At 33.7% G+C, this 15,822-nt stretch overlaps 1 protein-coding gene across 4 annotated transcripts in view; it reads right to left on the bottom strand.

Annotated features, from left to right (window-relative positions):
- GALNT13 (polypeptide N-acetylgalactosaminyltransferase 13) overlaps positions 1–15,822 on the bottom strand; it is a 549,363-nt gene that overhangs the window by 185,040 nt on the left and 348,501 nt on the right. The gene's annotated exons all lie outside the window — the stretch shown is intronic.

Below are 15,822 nucleotides of genomic sequence, written 5' to 3' on the forward strand. Positions count from 1 at the left end.
CAGTCCCCTCTGAATACCAGTAGACCACCTGGGTATCCAGCTACAGTGTGTGACAACATCTCCTGCTCTTTATGAATGCCAGAGATACTTAAAAAGAACTTGGATGGGGTAGGAAAAGAAAACCTGGTACCTCCAAAACCGTTATCCTTCAGTAACTCAATTTCTCCATCTTTAAACCGTCCACCTCCCCTGATTGCAGCTATAACATTTTAGTTTAAATGAAACTTCCTGTATAATTTGCAAAGCCGTCAAGTGCTTTTCAAATGGAAGGCCCGTGATAAATTTGAGGAGAGGGAATGACCTCTCTCCCCTCAAGCATTTTCCCTCAGAACTTGGCTGGCATCTACCGAGCAAATATTTACTAGCCATTGACTTTGTGTCAAGCACCATGCTGGGCTCTGGGGCTTAGAGAAAGGATAATAAAACACGGCTCTCTGTCTTCAAGTAGCTCACAGGCCAGTCTTAGGTGTTGTGAGTGTTAGGACTGAGCATATTAATGTCTAGTCATCAGTTTGCACTTGACAGTTGAAGAGCAGTCTCTCATGCCTACAAGAAAAGGACTGTCTTAAGAGTACTCACTCCAACCATAATCCCTTCATGGACAGAATTTTCTTTTCCTGGTTTTTAATTAGCTGGAGACATTTTGTTTTTTTATCAAGGACCTGAGACATTTTCATACAAAGCTATACGTTTTGCTTCAGATAAAGAATTTCCCTTGGCAACACCTATAAAACTCTAATGCCATCTATGGAACACTATGATTCCCTTCCAAAAATCATCTTACAGGTATCTTTTTTTTGCTATAAAATGTTTAGTGAGATAAATGTGAAACACATAAAAATATCCATATTGATATCACCTCAAGCGCTCATTACAAATACCCACAAAACCCACTATGAAGGGAAGTTATACTCTACTTTGCCAGTTTTAAATTTTTTAAAAACAAATTGGTAGTAGTCAGTGTAGGTTACATTACACTTTAGAAGAAGTATGATGCATCCAGATATGATGCTTAAAGCACAGGGAAGATAATTTCCTCTTCTCTGTTTCATTAAAATTGCAAGATATCATTCTTAGGACATTTAAAGTTTGTTTCATAGAGAACATCATTGCTCATTCAGGTGCTTGCTGAAGAAGCTGCCTTTAATCCAAAACTGTCTCCTCTCATCAAGCTCCCAATATCAATCCCATCCTCTCTGTAGATAATCTCCTGCTTTCCACTTTTCTTGAGCTCAGAAACAGTTGAGCCAACTTTCTATTCATTTCCACCTTGAAATATCTCATATAGCCTTAGCTTCTTTTCTCCATTTTAAGAAAAAGAGTCAACTCTCCAAAGATAAATATCCTGCCTTTAGGACCTTAAACTCAAATAGAGGAATTCTAGAGTAGGAGCAGAAGGTGTGGGTTTGATGCTCAGCCCTTACAACTTCCAGCCACATGACTTAGTTTCTTTGCAACTCAAAACCTTTAATTATAATATAAGACAATAACAACAACTCATCCACAGTGCTCTGGTAAGAACGTAGTGAAATAGTGAGCATAAAGCTGTGTGGTAAACTAAAAAGAATTACACAGGTGTACTTTATTATATCTAGAATATTCTTCCAACATCTGTAGATATTTATCTCATCAGTTGTTCCTTTCTCTTTCTTTTTCAGTACATTTTAGATTTTTAAATCCTTTCTATCAGCTTACATTTACCTTATCTCCTATGATAAAAGAATAGCAAACATAAAATAATTACCTTGATCATATTTACCCTTTAAGTTACCATGCATTTTCTTTCCTGTTTGCTGAGAAACTTCTTAAAAAGTTTGGCTTTTCTCTACGTTATCTTTACAATTCAATTTTCTTAACATCTTATATTCTAGTATCTCGATTCTATCATCTGAAACTACACATGAAACTTTTTACGAGCTTTCATTATTCTTGCTCACTTCTCTGCAGCATTTGACACTGTTGACAATCACCATAACATTCTAAGTTCTTCTGATGTATATATTTGTCCTTCCCTGACAGCTTTGTCCTACCGTTTGCTTTCTCTTTTTTTCTCCCACCCCTAAATGCAGGTGCTACCTAAGGACATGCCTTGCTATTCCGCCCTCTATATTTTCTTTCTTGGCAAACATCCATTCTCATATGCTCATTAAACTATCAACTCTGTAAAGCTAACTCTCAAATCTGTCACCTTCCTTATACTTTGCCTCCACTCTGTAACACATTTCCAACTTCCTCAGGTACACCTTTAACTTTCCATGACCATAAAGAGTCAAGTTTCCATTCTGTACCCCCAAAATGAAAAGAAAGCTTGTAGTTCCTGGGGTCTTCTCTTGCAGGGCCAGGGAAATGATCAAGGAGCACTAGTCTTTCATTAGGTCTAATTACCATTCATCATTACAGGGTTAGTGTGGGACATTTTACCCTTAAACAACTTATTTATAGATTCCTATCTTAATTCAGGAATTCCAGAGGTTAAGATGATTTCTCAAACCCAAATAAAAATATAGAATATAGAGTTGGTTGACCAATTAAAATACAGAATTTAAAAACATAAATAAAACAACAAGGTCCTACTGCATAGCACACAGAACTATATTCAATATCCTATGATAAACCATAATGGAAAAAATATAAAAAAAAGAATGTCTGATGTGTATAGCTGAGTCACTTTGCTGTACAGCAGAGATGGGCACAACACTGTAAATCAACTATACTTCAATAAAAATATTAAAATAAAACAAATAACATTTTGGTTGACCAATTAAAATAGAGAAAATATATAAGATCAAGACTGCATATTGTTGAACTATGAAATAATAAAATGAGTAGAAAAGTGTAGTCAAATCTTTGACAATGGAGGAGCTCATGTAGAAACAAGTTTTAGTAGCCAGGCACATCATGGTGGCAATAGAGAAATGCTACACCAAATTTTGATTTCAATTTTAGCATATATGCAGTGTAACCCAGTGGTAGTTTGGTAATAAAATATTTTAAGAATTTTTAATTCATCAAGTTTGAATTTTTGCAGATGTAGTGAAATTTTTCAACATAGATATATTTTTAAGGGTAATTTTAAAATCTATTTAAAAAGCTCCAACTACGTTTTCAATGGCACTTAAAATTCAATTTCATTGGTACATAATACTCAAATTCTGAACAGTTGGATCAAAGTCTTCCCTCCACACACTTTATCTCACACCCTCAAAAGAATCATTCCTGGCATCTAGAATCAGTTATTGCTGAAATCATTCAGCCTTATTTAAATAAGTCTCATAATAGGTTTCCTTTTTAAACTACATTTCTGGTTGACTAGAACAACAGTGAAACGACTGGTAGTCATGTACTTAAGACAGACATCACTAAGAGTGACAGTATAATCATAGCTTAAGATGTACATTTACTGCAGTGGTTACCATAGAGATCTAAATTTGGCTCTTTAATAAAAAGTACATGAATTTGATTTTGAATGTGTTCATTTTGGTTAGCAAGGTACACCAGGTTTCCAAATTGAATGAACATATATAGAAACAACAGTTTCGGAATTTTGTCCTAGAAATCTTCAAGGGGTCAAATATAGGTATATAAAAAAGTAATAGGTTCAATTTCTGGAGTTTTTAATGGATACTTCATTAACTCTGTCACGTGAAGCCTAGTTTGGCAAAATATATATTTAATGGCTTACTGATATTTTATTCTCTAGAGGGAAAACAAAAGGCGGGGGAACCAGACATTCTAGCCTAAACATAGGTATGGCTCAAAGCACAAAGTAGGATCACAAGAGTAAAGATCTGAGAGTTCACTGATTTCTGGCCCCTGCTCCTCTTCTGTCCTGCTGTCTATAAGGCAAGACTCTTGAATTTTTCATTTATAAATTCTTCCCTGGTTATCTTAGATCACAGAAATCTCTCCCTTCTTTGAACTTAATGAGTTTTATGTTTGCAACTTGAAATGATCCTAGATGCCATTATACTCTCCAAACTCTCAATCAATTTGGAGATGGTATACCTTGCAGATATACCATCCGGAGTGTCTAGTGCAGGTCTAGGTATGTAATTATTTACATTGATTGATGGATAAGATGAGGGTAGATTGATACCTGACTGCTATAGAGAGGTAATCTGAAGTATAATGCAAACATAACAAATGCATTAAAGTTAAAACCAAATATATGGGGGGAGAAAAGCTACTGAGATCCATTACGATAATATGTGTAAAAGAATTCTATAAAGCACTATTCAAATGTAAAGCCTCATCAAAAAATAAACTCCTAGAGGAGTTTAGTTTGTTCAGCAAATGTTGTTCTGAGAGAATAAATTGTTCTTAACTGTTGAATAAGAAAGCTTTCCCTCCCCCAAAGCATTAGGATATTTGTGCTCCTACAGACTTGGAATGAGAGTTGTAATACTCTGTCTTGCATTATGCTCTATATTGAATGTTCTCTTTGCAAAGCCTTGCACAGCTGGATTCTTCCTGTCCGTTTGGTCTCAGCTAAAATGCTTCCTTAGAATGGTCTTCCCTGACCACTCTAAGGAAATGCAATGCTCTACCTCTCATTTTACTTTCTTCAAGGCACTCATCTTGATCTGAATTTAACAGACTATTTTTCTGTTTACTCATTTATTGTCTATCCTCTTCCTCTAGCACAAGTTCTATCAGACCAGGGACTGATCTTCTACATGTCTGTATGTCCAACTACTAACAAATATTTCTGAGTTAATTAGTGAATTCTCCAAACTAAATTTACTTGCAAACTTTGTTTGAATTTAATGGCAGGTTTATTTCATTTCACCAAACCCAAGATATATAAATGATCCTTAAAATTTCAAAACTAGAAATATGTTTGGAAGTTATTTGCTTTAACTTTCCTGTTCCATTAAGAAAAAAAATGGAACCTTGATTTGTAAAATAAATAGTTCAAAGTTAATTCACTGAGCACATATTTAGATACAAAAAGAAAGTTAAACATTTCATTATCAGAATATTTTAGGCACACTTTAAATGTAAATCAGCAGGATAACTGACTTAATCCTCAGCGCCATTTTGTATGATTAAGTACACTTAACGGGAAGCTTTAGTAAAATATGGCCATGGCAGAAAGTGTCAAATTTTTCTTTGCAATAATTCTGAGCACATTAAATTCTTCAAAAAGCTCTTTTTATTGCCATAAATTCAAACAGTTAAATTGAAGTCCTTCATATTTAGGATCAGAAGGATCATAAAGATTTTTATAGTTAACATGAATACACATGGGGTATCAGCACATTAGCAGAGAAGGATCAGAAAACAGTCACAGAATTGGAGTGTGTTTCCCAAAAGTGACATTTCAGGTATTTGTCTCTAATAAAGATTGTTGGTTTCTTAATGTGCTAAAACTCAGTAAAAAACTAGGTACATCTGGCTTATTGCTATTGCTATATACAGGGAAATTCCTCTTAGTATCTGTGAAATGTACCTGCATTTGTTAAAGAATAACATGATCAAAAATGTCTCTATCATAGTTCAGAAATCAATAGTTTCTCTTTCCCGTATCTTTATTTCCATTTAATGGTTTAATTCAAGAAGACAGAAGAAAAATTTAGAGTGATCTTTCAGTAAAATTTATTCCCAATGAGTATTTCTGAATAAACCCCGTAAAAATATCACTCAATTCTGGTTTATATATTAATGGAAATAAAAATGTAGATTTTACAGATAACTATTTTTATATCATTTTCATTCCATTTCTTTCTCATTTTATGCATTTCGTTTCTATCTATCTTCAGAGCTTCACAGTTCACTAATTCTCCTAATTATCTGAGTCCCAACGCCTTCAGGATGTCTGGTGAGTATCTCTCAACACTCATTTGCAATAGAGATCATTTAAGCTGTAAACTTTAAAATCCATATATTTATTGTCACATTATATCCTTTACAATAACTATGAGACTTGCATTCCGAGTCTTCATGAATATTTAATTATTTGCACTCAGTGTACCTAAGTCTCCTACAGTGCCTTATATTTCTAAAACTAAGTATGTCTCCATGTAGTGTATGTTTACGAGGTGAAACATCACATAGATGACTATCCAGTGTAAGTCTGTTCTCACATTCTGCTTCAGTGAACTAGAAAGTTCAAATGAAGAGGTAGAGTTATGAAAATTACCAAGCCTTAGGCTATTATAATTTTAAAAGCAAAACAAGTTCTGCTAACATTTTCTAACATTAAAGTTTGATTAATATCTAATTTTCCTGTCGTTAACTTGTGCTTTCTAAGGGAGCACAGGAAATCAGGTATGTATTGTACTTAACATTCAAAATAAAATTCTAACCCATTTATTTTGGTAAAATAGAGTTCTCTATAGACACCTTAATTAAATATCATTATATGATCCTACTGACCCAATGTTCTAAAAATATATAATAGATGTAACATAGTCCCTAGAAACAAAGTCTCAGCTATCCCTTATCTAGAAATATTTTATTCTATAATATCAATTAAACAAAGGATAAGGAGACTGAATAAAGAGAGATGTTTAAACAATTGTTTAAGTTAGAGTGGTGGTCCACATGCCAGAAAATCTAACTGTAAGCACAGAAGCAAAAATTTTAAGCCACATGCAATGTGTTTAAGGTTTATCCTGCACCAGATAGGTAACCTTAGAGTAGTTTGCTGGACTAAATCATTGATATTGGTTTATATTCTTTATGGAGGCTGTACATGAACATGATCTCTTGGACTTTTATGTCTAAGTTTATGACCTCTTAGACTTTTTTAAAAAAAAGAGGCCAATAAGGTACAAACTTTCAGTTATAAGATGAATAAATTCTGAGATCTAATGTACAGTATGGTGACTGTAGTTAATAATGCTGTATTATATACCTGAAATCTGCTGAGAGTAGATCTTAAGATAACTATGTGAGGCAATGAACGTGTTAATTAGCTTGACTGTGGTAATCATTTCCCACATCACATATGCATAACATCATGTTGTAAACCTCAAATATATACAATTTTTGTCAGTTATACCTCAATAAATCTGGGGGGAAAAAGAGGCTAAGAAATCTCTATGTTAATATTAAGAGAGTACTTTATTATATTTAAATCAAACTATTTCACAAAACCATATCCACCAAAATCGTAGATAACACATGAACTTAATTAGATTAAGCTAACTTAACTAAAAGATTTCTATTATAGTCTGATTTCTATGACCAGGCAAATAAAAACAGTCAAGTTTTATATATGATAGACAATCCAGTATGCTCAGATTTGCATGAATTAAGTTTAAATAAAAGCAAAGAGTGCTAACAGAAATAATTCAACTAGACTTTTGTCAAAATTGATTTCTATTTAACAAATTATTATGACTGACATTTTCATTTGTCAAAATTAGAACTGCATGGACATTTCTAGAAAATTCTTTACTTTCTTTTAATACTTTGAAAAGCCTGGGTACCACAATCCCCAAAAAGTCTACAAACATTTTCACCTCATTTACCATGCTATTCTGTTCAATGAAAACTTCTGCCTTTCATTTTTCCATTATTTATTATGTCAACTCTCTTTTCTACTTCATTGCTTGTGCAATTTGGAAATAAATGGATTTCACATCATGAAACATTTCACTTGGTTATGTTCTTCAGATAAATATATTGCTGCTTACAGAGTGACTTGGAAGGAAAGAAAATTGGGGTATTTAAAGTAAATTCCACCTTGTTAATTAAACTATTGGTTGTTGACAAAACAGCTTACTTTTTAAGGGTAGTGATAATAATAAAATTAAAATGTCCACAGTATGGTACAGTTTATAAAAAATTCAATAAGTATTGTCTTATTTAATCCACATAGCTGTCCTGAGAAGTAGATTGTTAGAATCATATCTAGCGTATTTAAAAGAAACCGGTATACTCCAATAAAGATGTTAAAAAATAAATAAATAAATAAAAGAAAACGGGCTAAGATATAATGAGAATCTCCCCTAAACTATAGAGGTCTACAGCTGACTAGTTACCATCAATTACAATTTTCCTTCATTTGTTTCTCTTTGGAAGATGCCTCTGTGTGTGTGTGTGTGTGTGTGTGTGTGCATGTTTTAATACTTAATAGCTTTACTGAAGTATAATTAATATACATCGACTGCATATATTTAAATTGTACCATTTGATAAATTTTGGCATATGTGAAATCTGTGAGGCCATTCCCACAATCAAGATAATGCATATCTCCGTTAGCCCCCAAAGTTTTCATATGACCCTTTGTAATCCTTCCCTCCAGCTCTTCTCTCCCACCCCAATCTCCAGCCCCTAGACAATTTACCTGCTTCCTGCCATTCACAGGTTAGTTTACAGTTTCTAAAATTTTACGTAAATGGACTCGTATGTTATCCTTTTGTCTGGTTTGTTTCATTCAGTCGCAATTATTCAAGATTCACAATGTTCTAGGGTGTATCAATAGTTCACTCACTTTTCTGACTAGAATTCCATGTATGGATAAATCATAGCTTATTCACCTTTGATGGAGATTTGCATTGCTTCTGGATTTTGGCTGTTCCAAATAAGGCTACTCTGAAAATTACTGTACATCTCTTTGTATGGACATGTTTTCCTTTCCCTTGGGGAAATACCTAGGAGCTGTTTAAGAAATAGTAAAATTATTTTCCAGAGTTATTGTACCATTGTACCATTCCCACCTCAATTGTATGTGCTCTTCTACATCCTCACCAACATGTTCTTTTTTAATTTTAGCCATTCTGATAGATGTGTAGTGTTATCTCATTATTTTAATTTCATTTCTCTAATAAAGAATAATGTTAAAGATTTTCTCACGTGGTTATTTGCCATCTATCTGCCTTCCTTAGTAAAGTGTCTCTTCAAATCTGTGAGCTATTTTTCCTTGGGTTGTTTTATTACTGAGTTTTGAGAACCTTTGGGTTTTTTTGGATACAAGTCCATTATCAGATATATTATTTACTAACAATTTCTTCCTGTCAGTGACTTGTCCTTTCAATCTCTTAACAGTGGCTTTGTAGAGCAAATTTTTTTCATTTTGATGAAGTCCAGTTTATTGATTTCTACCTTTATGGGTTGCCTAATCAAAGGTCACAAAAATTTTTCTCCTATATTTTCTTTAGAATTTTATAATTTTAGGTTTTACTTTTAAGTTAACTTTTTATATAGTGTGAGGTATGCATTTTAGATACTTTTTCCACATGGATATCCAGTTGTTCCAGTACTATTTATTAAAAATACTATCCTGTTTCCACTTAATAGCCTTTGCCTATTTCTTTTAAATTAGTTGTCCATATATGTGACATCTTAATAGCATATGGAGTCTTCCAAATCATAAATGTATATATATCTCTCCATTTTTGTAGTTCCTCTTTAATTTCCCTCAGCAATATATTGTGGTATTCAGAGTAAAGGTCTTTGCATATCTTTTGTCAGATTTATCACTATTTCATATTTTTTATTCTATTTTAAATGACTTTTTATTTTAATTTTGATTGTTTGTTACAAGTATTTTAAAATACAACAACTATAGTATTCCTGTATCCTGCAAACATGGTAAGATAATGTTTTAGTAGTTTTTTAAAAATACATTCCGCTGAATTTTCTAGACAATCATGTCATCTGTAATGACCAGCTTACTTTCTCCTTTCTAATGTTTTGTTTATTCTTCTCGCTTTATTCCACTGCCTACAAGCTCCACCATAATGTTAAGTAGAAGAGGTAAACGCCAATGCCCTTATCTTTTCCTGATCTTATGGGGAAAACATTCAGTCTTTCAACATGAAATATGATGTAGGATTTTTACAAAAGCCCTTTATTAGGTTGAGGAAGTTCCCTGTTATAATTAGTTTGCTCAGGGCTTTTTCTCACTTACTTTTTATTTTTTAATCAGGAATAGAATTTGGGTTTCATCAAATACTTTTCAGCATCTGTTCCAATGGTTGTTTGATTTTTCTTTTTTTGGTTTGTTAATTTGGTGAATTAAGTTGATTGATTTTTGTATGTTAAACCAACCTTGCTTTCCTGGGATAAACTTCAGTTAGTTATGATGTACATTCATTTTACATATTGAGAAGATTGATTTACTAAAGTTTCATTTAGAATTTTTGGATCTATATTCATGAGGGACATTGGTGTGTCATTTTCAATTCTTGTAATGTCTCTGTCAAGTTTTGCTCTTTGAAAATGCTGACCTCATAAAATGAGTCAGGAGGTATTATCTCCTCTTCAATTTTCTAAAACTTTGTATAGAACTGTTCTTATTTCCACCCAAAACGTGTGGTAGAATCCACCAGTGTGGTCATCCGGCAATGGAGTTTCCTCTGTGAAAAGGAATTTTAAACTACAAATTTATTTATTTATTTATTTTTTGCTGAATATACGATTATTGGGTTGATTTATTTCTTCTTCTTTGATAGTTTTTATTGTTTAAGGAAATTATCTATTTTATCAAAATTGCCAAGTTTATTGACATAACACTGTAAATAATATTATTTTCTAATCCTTTAAAGAACTGTAGAATCCATAATGATGTGACTGTTATCATTTCCAATGTTGGTAATTTGTATCTTCTATTTTTCCTATTAAGTGTGGTCAGAAATTTATCAGTTTTATTGATCTTCTCAAGGTAACAGCTTTTGGTTTACTTACTTTTATCTAAACTTTTCCTCTTTTATATTTCATAATTTCTATTTTGATCTCTATTATTTCCTTTCTTACATACTTTGGATTTACTCTCCTCCCTTTTTTCCAGTCCCTAAAGGAAGAAGCTGAAGTCATTGATTTTAGATCGTTTATATTTTCTTCTTTTAATATAGACATTTAGTGCTCTAAATTCCCCCTAAGTATTGCTTTTAGTGGCACCACAAACTTTGATATGCTTTATGCTCATTTTCATTCAGTCCAAAATATTATTACTCTTACTTTTGACTTCTTTTTGTTGCATGGCCTATGTCAAAGCATATTATGTAGTTTCCCAATATTTACTCTACACCATGCTCCACAAATCAGTCTGGTTGGAGGGTACAGGCATTATAGCTGGTCCTAAGTGAGCACTGGGGCAGTGAGACCTCTAAGATTTATGAGTTTCTTCCTCAACCTTGGGTCATCTTCTCACACATGTGCACTGTTCAGTACTCCATATTTCATGAGTTCTCTGTTTGTGCAGCTCTCTCCTCTCCATTACTCTGTCCACTAAATTCTAGCTGCCTTGAGCTCTCCAGACACTCTGGCCCATTTCCTCAACTCATGGAGTCCACTGGGATCTGGCTAAGTCTCCCTTCATGTTGCTGAAGACTAGACACTATCTCAAAGCCATGGCAACTCAAGGCCCCTCCTTGTTTGTTTCCCATCTCTCAGAGACCATCATCATTTATGACTTACTGTCCAATGTCTTGAAACTCTTTTTTCATATATATTTTGTCTGTTTAAAAAATTGACTTAGGTTTGTGTGTGTGTGTATGTAATAAATTCAGTACCTGTCACACCAACTCTAGATGACACTTTCCTGGTTATTTTAAATTCAGTTGTTTTATTTACGCCATTTTATGAGTGTAGGTAAACATTTACACTGTAAGTTCTTAGAATGTCAGTGGTTATCTCAGAGGATGTTGCAGCAGTCTAAAAAGAAAGTTTTTTTGTTGTGGTTGTTGTTGTTTTTTGTTTTTTTCTAAAATGTAATCTCCTTCTGGTCAGGAGAGATTTAGAACCACATATTGACTAACACTTAGAGCAGCAGTATTTTATATATGTATTGCATATTCTGGTTTTAAAGGGCTTTTCATGAACATTCTCTCATTTGATTATCTATGGTTAAGCCTAGATGCAAACATACTAGAGCTTAGGAGACATGCTACCTTACCCAAATTCGCACAGCTAATAAGTGCTAGAGCTAGGTCTTGAACCCAGGCTGCCTCCCTCCCAGACCATTCTTGTAACCACTAGTCTACGCTTCAGGGCAGTGGGACACTCTTCTGAGTCTTTTGCTGCCTTCTGACTCTTTTAAACGACCTTAGTTGGTTCTACAGTGACAGATTATCTCACATATTGTGCACTTTTGGAAATAATGCTCTTGTGCTATTGCCTAATGCAAGGCAAGGATTTCAGGTGGTGATGCTTATTGGGTGGTACTAATAACATCAGGGATATTATTCAAAGATAGATGAATGGCTCTGTGTGCAATGGATAGTGCATTGGACTTCTAAAGATAGATGATACCTTTGATGATAAATTCATACTATACTGGGTTAATTTTGTCATAAACTATTTTATATGAATATTCATTTCTGAGTTCTTCCTATATAAAATTTCAACCCCTAACAATTTCCAAGATCTACCATTTCATATTCCTCTTCTCTTCCTTAGTTTTTTCTCTTTAACACTTATCACCAGTATATATATATTTTTTAATAAATATATTTATTTTTGGCTGCATTGGGTCTTTGTTGCTGCACACAGGCTTTCTCTAGCTGCAGCGAGCAGGGGCTTCTCATTGCGGTGGCTTCTCTTGTTGCGGAGCACAGGCTCTAGGCACATGGGCTTCAGTAGTTGTGGCTCACAGCCTTCAGTAGTGGCAGTGTGCAGGCTCTAGAGCACAGGCTCAGTAGTTGTGGCAAATGGGCTTAGTTGCTCCCTGGCATATGGGATCTTCCTGGACCAGGGCTGGAACCCATGTCCCCTGCATCGGCAGGCAGATTCTTAACCATTGCGCCACCAGGGAAGCCCTATCACTAATATATTAATGTATTTTGCTTCTCTTGTTTATTGTCTGTCTCCTTCACTAAAATATAAGTTCCATAAGGACACACAGTTTTGTCTATTTTGTTCACAACTGTATGTCCTGTACCTATTGAGTAGGAAATCAATAATATCAGTTAAAATTTACATTTACATCTTGGAATTTATGTTATTTTGATGACTGTTGTGTAAAGGAGTGGAGAACTGTATCTGAGACTAAGTTTTCAGGAGCATTAGGATCTACTTGTACATATTCTCACTGCCATTGGACATGTATTATCCATAAGAGGCTACAGCATATAAGAAGATGATAAAGTCACTAGATGAGACAACCGTCTCAGCATTGTTCAGGAAGATTGCATTTGCATGTTAGCTTCTACCCCTCTCCTGATAACACCATCAGCTGTCAGGGCTGTCATGTTACGGAGGGATGGACCTTTACAGGGGAGGTAGTGGTACAGTAATTAGCAGCACGGCCACTGGTCACAGAATGCTGGGGTTCAATTTTCAACTACTGTATTTACTAGCTCTATAAATATTAGAAGTCACTATTATTTTATGCCAAGAATTTTTATCCAGAGACTTCAAGGGATTTTTCAACCCTTTGAAACTGTGTTCAAACCTATTGTGTGTAGGAGACGGATGCATCTTTCTTGGGAGGTCTACAGTTTTCATCAGATATTCAAGGTCTGTCAGTACTTACAATACTCTGGGAATCAAAGATCAAGTGATACTGTTATAAATAAATCCCCCAAAGTGTATTCTTTTGAATTGGCTTAAACTCCCATAAGGCCAGCCAGAGTACTAATTTTTTGCAGGAATTTAATATTTCTATGTTTTTCATCCTCAAATCTACATAGACCAGAGCTATAAGATAACTATAACTTTACTATTATTATAATCACCTTTTCACAGTTGAGGTTAAGTAATTGGCCTATACTAACATGATGGAGACAAGAAAACCTCATACATAAATCTACAAAAGAAATGATCACATTTTACTGTCACTGATATCTATGTATCTCTTCTTTGAGATGTGCTTCCCTGAGAGTAAAAGCATAAGGCCTTCTTCACTTTGGCAGTCTCAGGATCCGGAAAGTGTAAAGGACATACTACATGTTCAATATAAGTTTGTTGTAAAATAATTAAGCTGGATATTAGACAAAGATCTTCTAATTATAAATCTCCAACATATTCTCATTTCTTGAAGTCACACATCTTGTTATGAAATTAATCTAAAGGAGAGTGTCCTCCCTTTGCTAATGTACTGTTCCAGCATTTTCTCTCACTCAATATCTTCCTCAGCCAGGGTATCAACTATTAAGCTAACACATATTCATGTCACAGAAAGAAAAGTAAAGTAAAACATGAATCAAGAGTCTAATAAAAAGCAAAATATACATTTTGTTTCTATTGATAGCATACGGAAACTAAATCAAAGACCAGTCACTTAGGAGTACTTTATCTCTTAATAATCTCAAACAACCAATCACAGAAAACCTCCTGTGTTATTATTTAGTGATCTGATCATTCTTTTGACCACTAGTTGCATTCACTCTGTTCACCTGGTATCTGCATCACATACCATATTTTCAAATCTCCCTTTCTGATACCTTAATATCTCTGTTGTATTTCCTGATTATGTTCTCCTGGCATATCATATTATTCCACTAAATTCCTTCCTAATACATTTCTCCCTGACACATCTTTCAATCAGTTAGATGAAGAGCATCCATCTAATCTGGGAGCTCTGTGAGGAAAGTAAGGGGAGCCCACTGGCAGAGAATCAAGCTTAACAGGTGAGCAGAAAAGAAGTGAATAAGAATGTTAGGAAAGAAGGAAAAAAAGATGGGCAATAGGATCACTAGGTAAGAGTAGTATTGCTATGTTGATTTTTTTTCCTTATGAATTTCCAGCATAGCATCCAAGGAATATTGGTTAATGAATGTATAAATACTCTCTTCATTAAATCTAAGGGTAAGAGAAGATTGTTTTTAAGGTCTTGAGTATACTATCTTTCCTTTCTTCCCCCCCCCTCCCTCCTTTCCTTCTTTCTTTTTTCTTCTTCCTTTTAAACTGTCAGCTCTTATATTCTGTACTTTGAGAACTACACTGAGTAAAAAAGTTGGGTCCCCAAATGTCCCAAAGATTGTGCAAAGATGTATTCTGTACTTCATAACAAGAAGACATTCCTGAGTATGCTACTAAGTCTTGTGGGGCAAGCTCGGTCTGACTATGAGTATATAAGCAAATATGGGAAGAATAAAATTTCATTAACTAATGATCTTCTCAGACATTGGACTATTAGGAAGATTTATAGGCAAAAAGTTGTATAACAAGGACATCCTAGTCCTTCTAAAATAATTCAGATTATCCAAGATCCATTAAATTCCACATTATATAAATTCAAAGTAATTCTTATTCTCAAATTTTGACATCTGCTTACACAACATCAAACATATTTATATTTGTGAAAAAAAGTTTACTTTCTAAATAAGAAATTAAAAGGCATAACTTTGAACTTCATAGATTAATATATCTAAACTCTAATAATTTTTTTGTGCAAATAATGCCAGCAAAATGATAGAGTGTTTCAAATCATTCAGGTTAAATTATAGGGAAGAAAAAACAACAGTATTATTAATTTGACTCATTTTTAAAATGATACTGAATGTGGTTTGAAGAAAAAAAACAGTATGTTAGCCCTTATTGTTTCTTAGTAAGATGGAACATTTATGTGTATTTAAAATTTTTGAATGTAATAATATATTAAAATTATTCATATGCTTCCTAGTATTGGTTATACGAGGGATTAATTCTTAATTTTTGTTTACTTGGAAGGCCATTTAATAAGTGCATTTGCATTATTAAAACTGATTTATCAAACAATAATGTCTATGATTGTGAAAAATCATGTTACTTGAATTATCCAGAATTCCTTTGACCACAGGTTATTCTTAAAGGTATTTGAGAATAACCTCAAGCAGCACTTGCAAATTCAGATATCATAAACACTTCCAAGTTTCAGTTCAAAAACACAAAGTGATTTCATAGGATAATGCTTTATTAAAAAATAAAGCCCATTTTTTTAGAAAAGCC

This window comes from Aethalodelphis obliquidens, unplaced genomic scaffold (assembly GCF_003676395.1).
Source record: "Aethalodelphis obliquidens isolate GAN/ISIS:26980383/991018 unplaced genomic scaffold, ASM367639v1 scaffold2, whole genome shotgun sequence".
In the NCBI taxonomy this organism is placed as follows: Eukaryota; Metazoa; Chordata; class Mammalia; order Artiodactyla; family Delphinidae; genus Aethalodelphis; species Aethalodelphis obliquidens.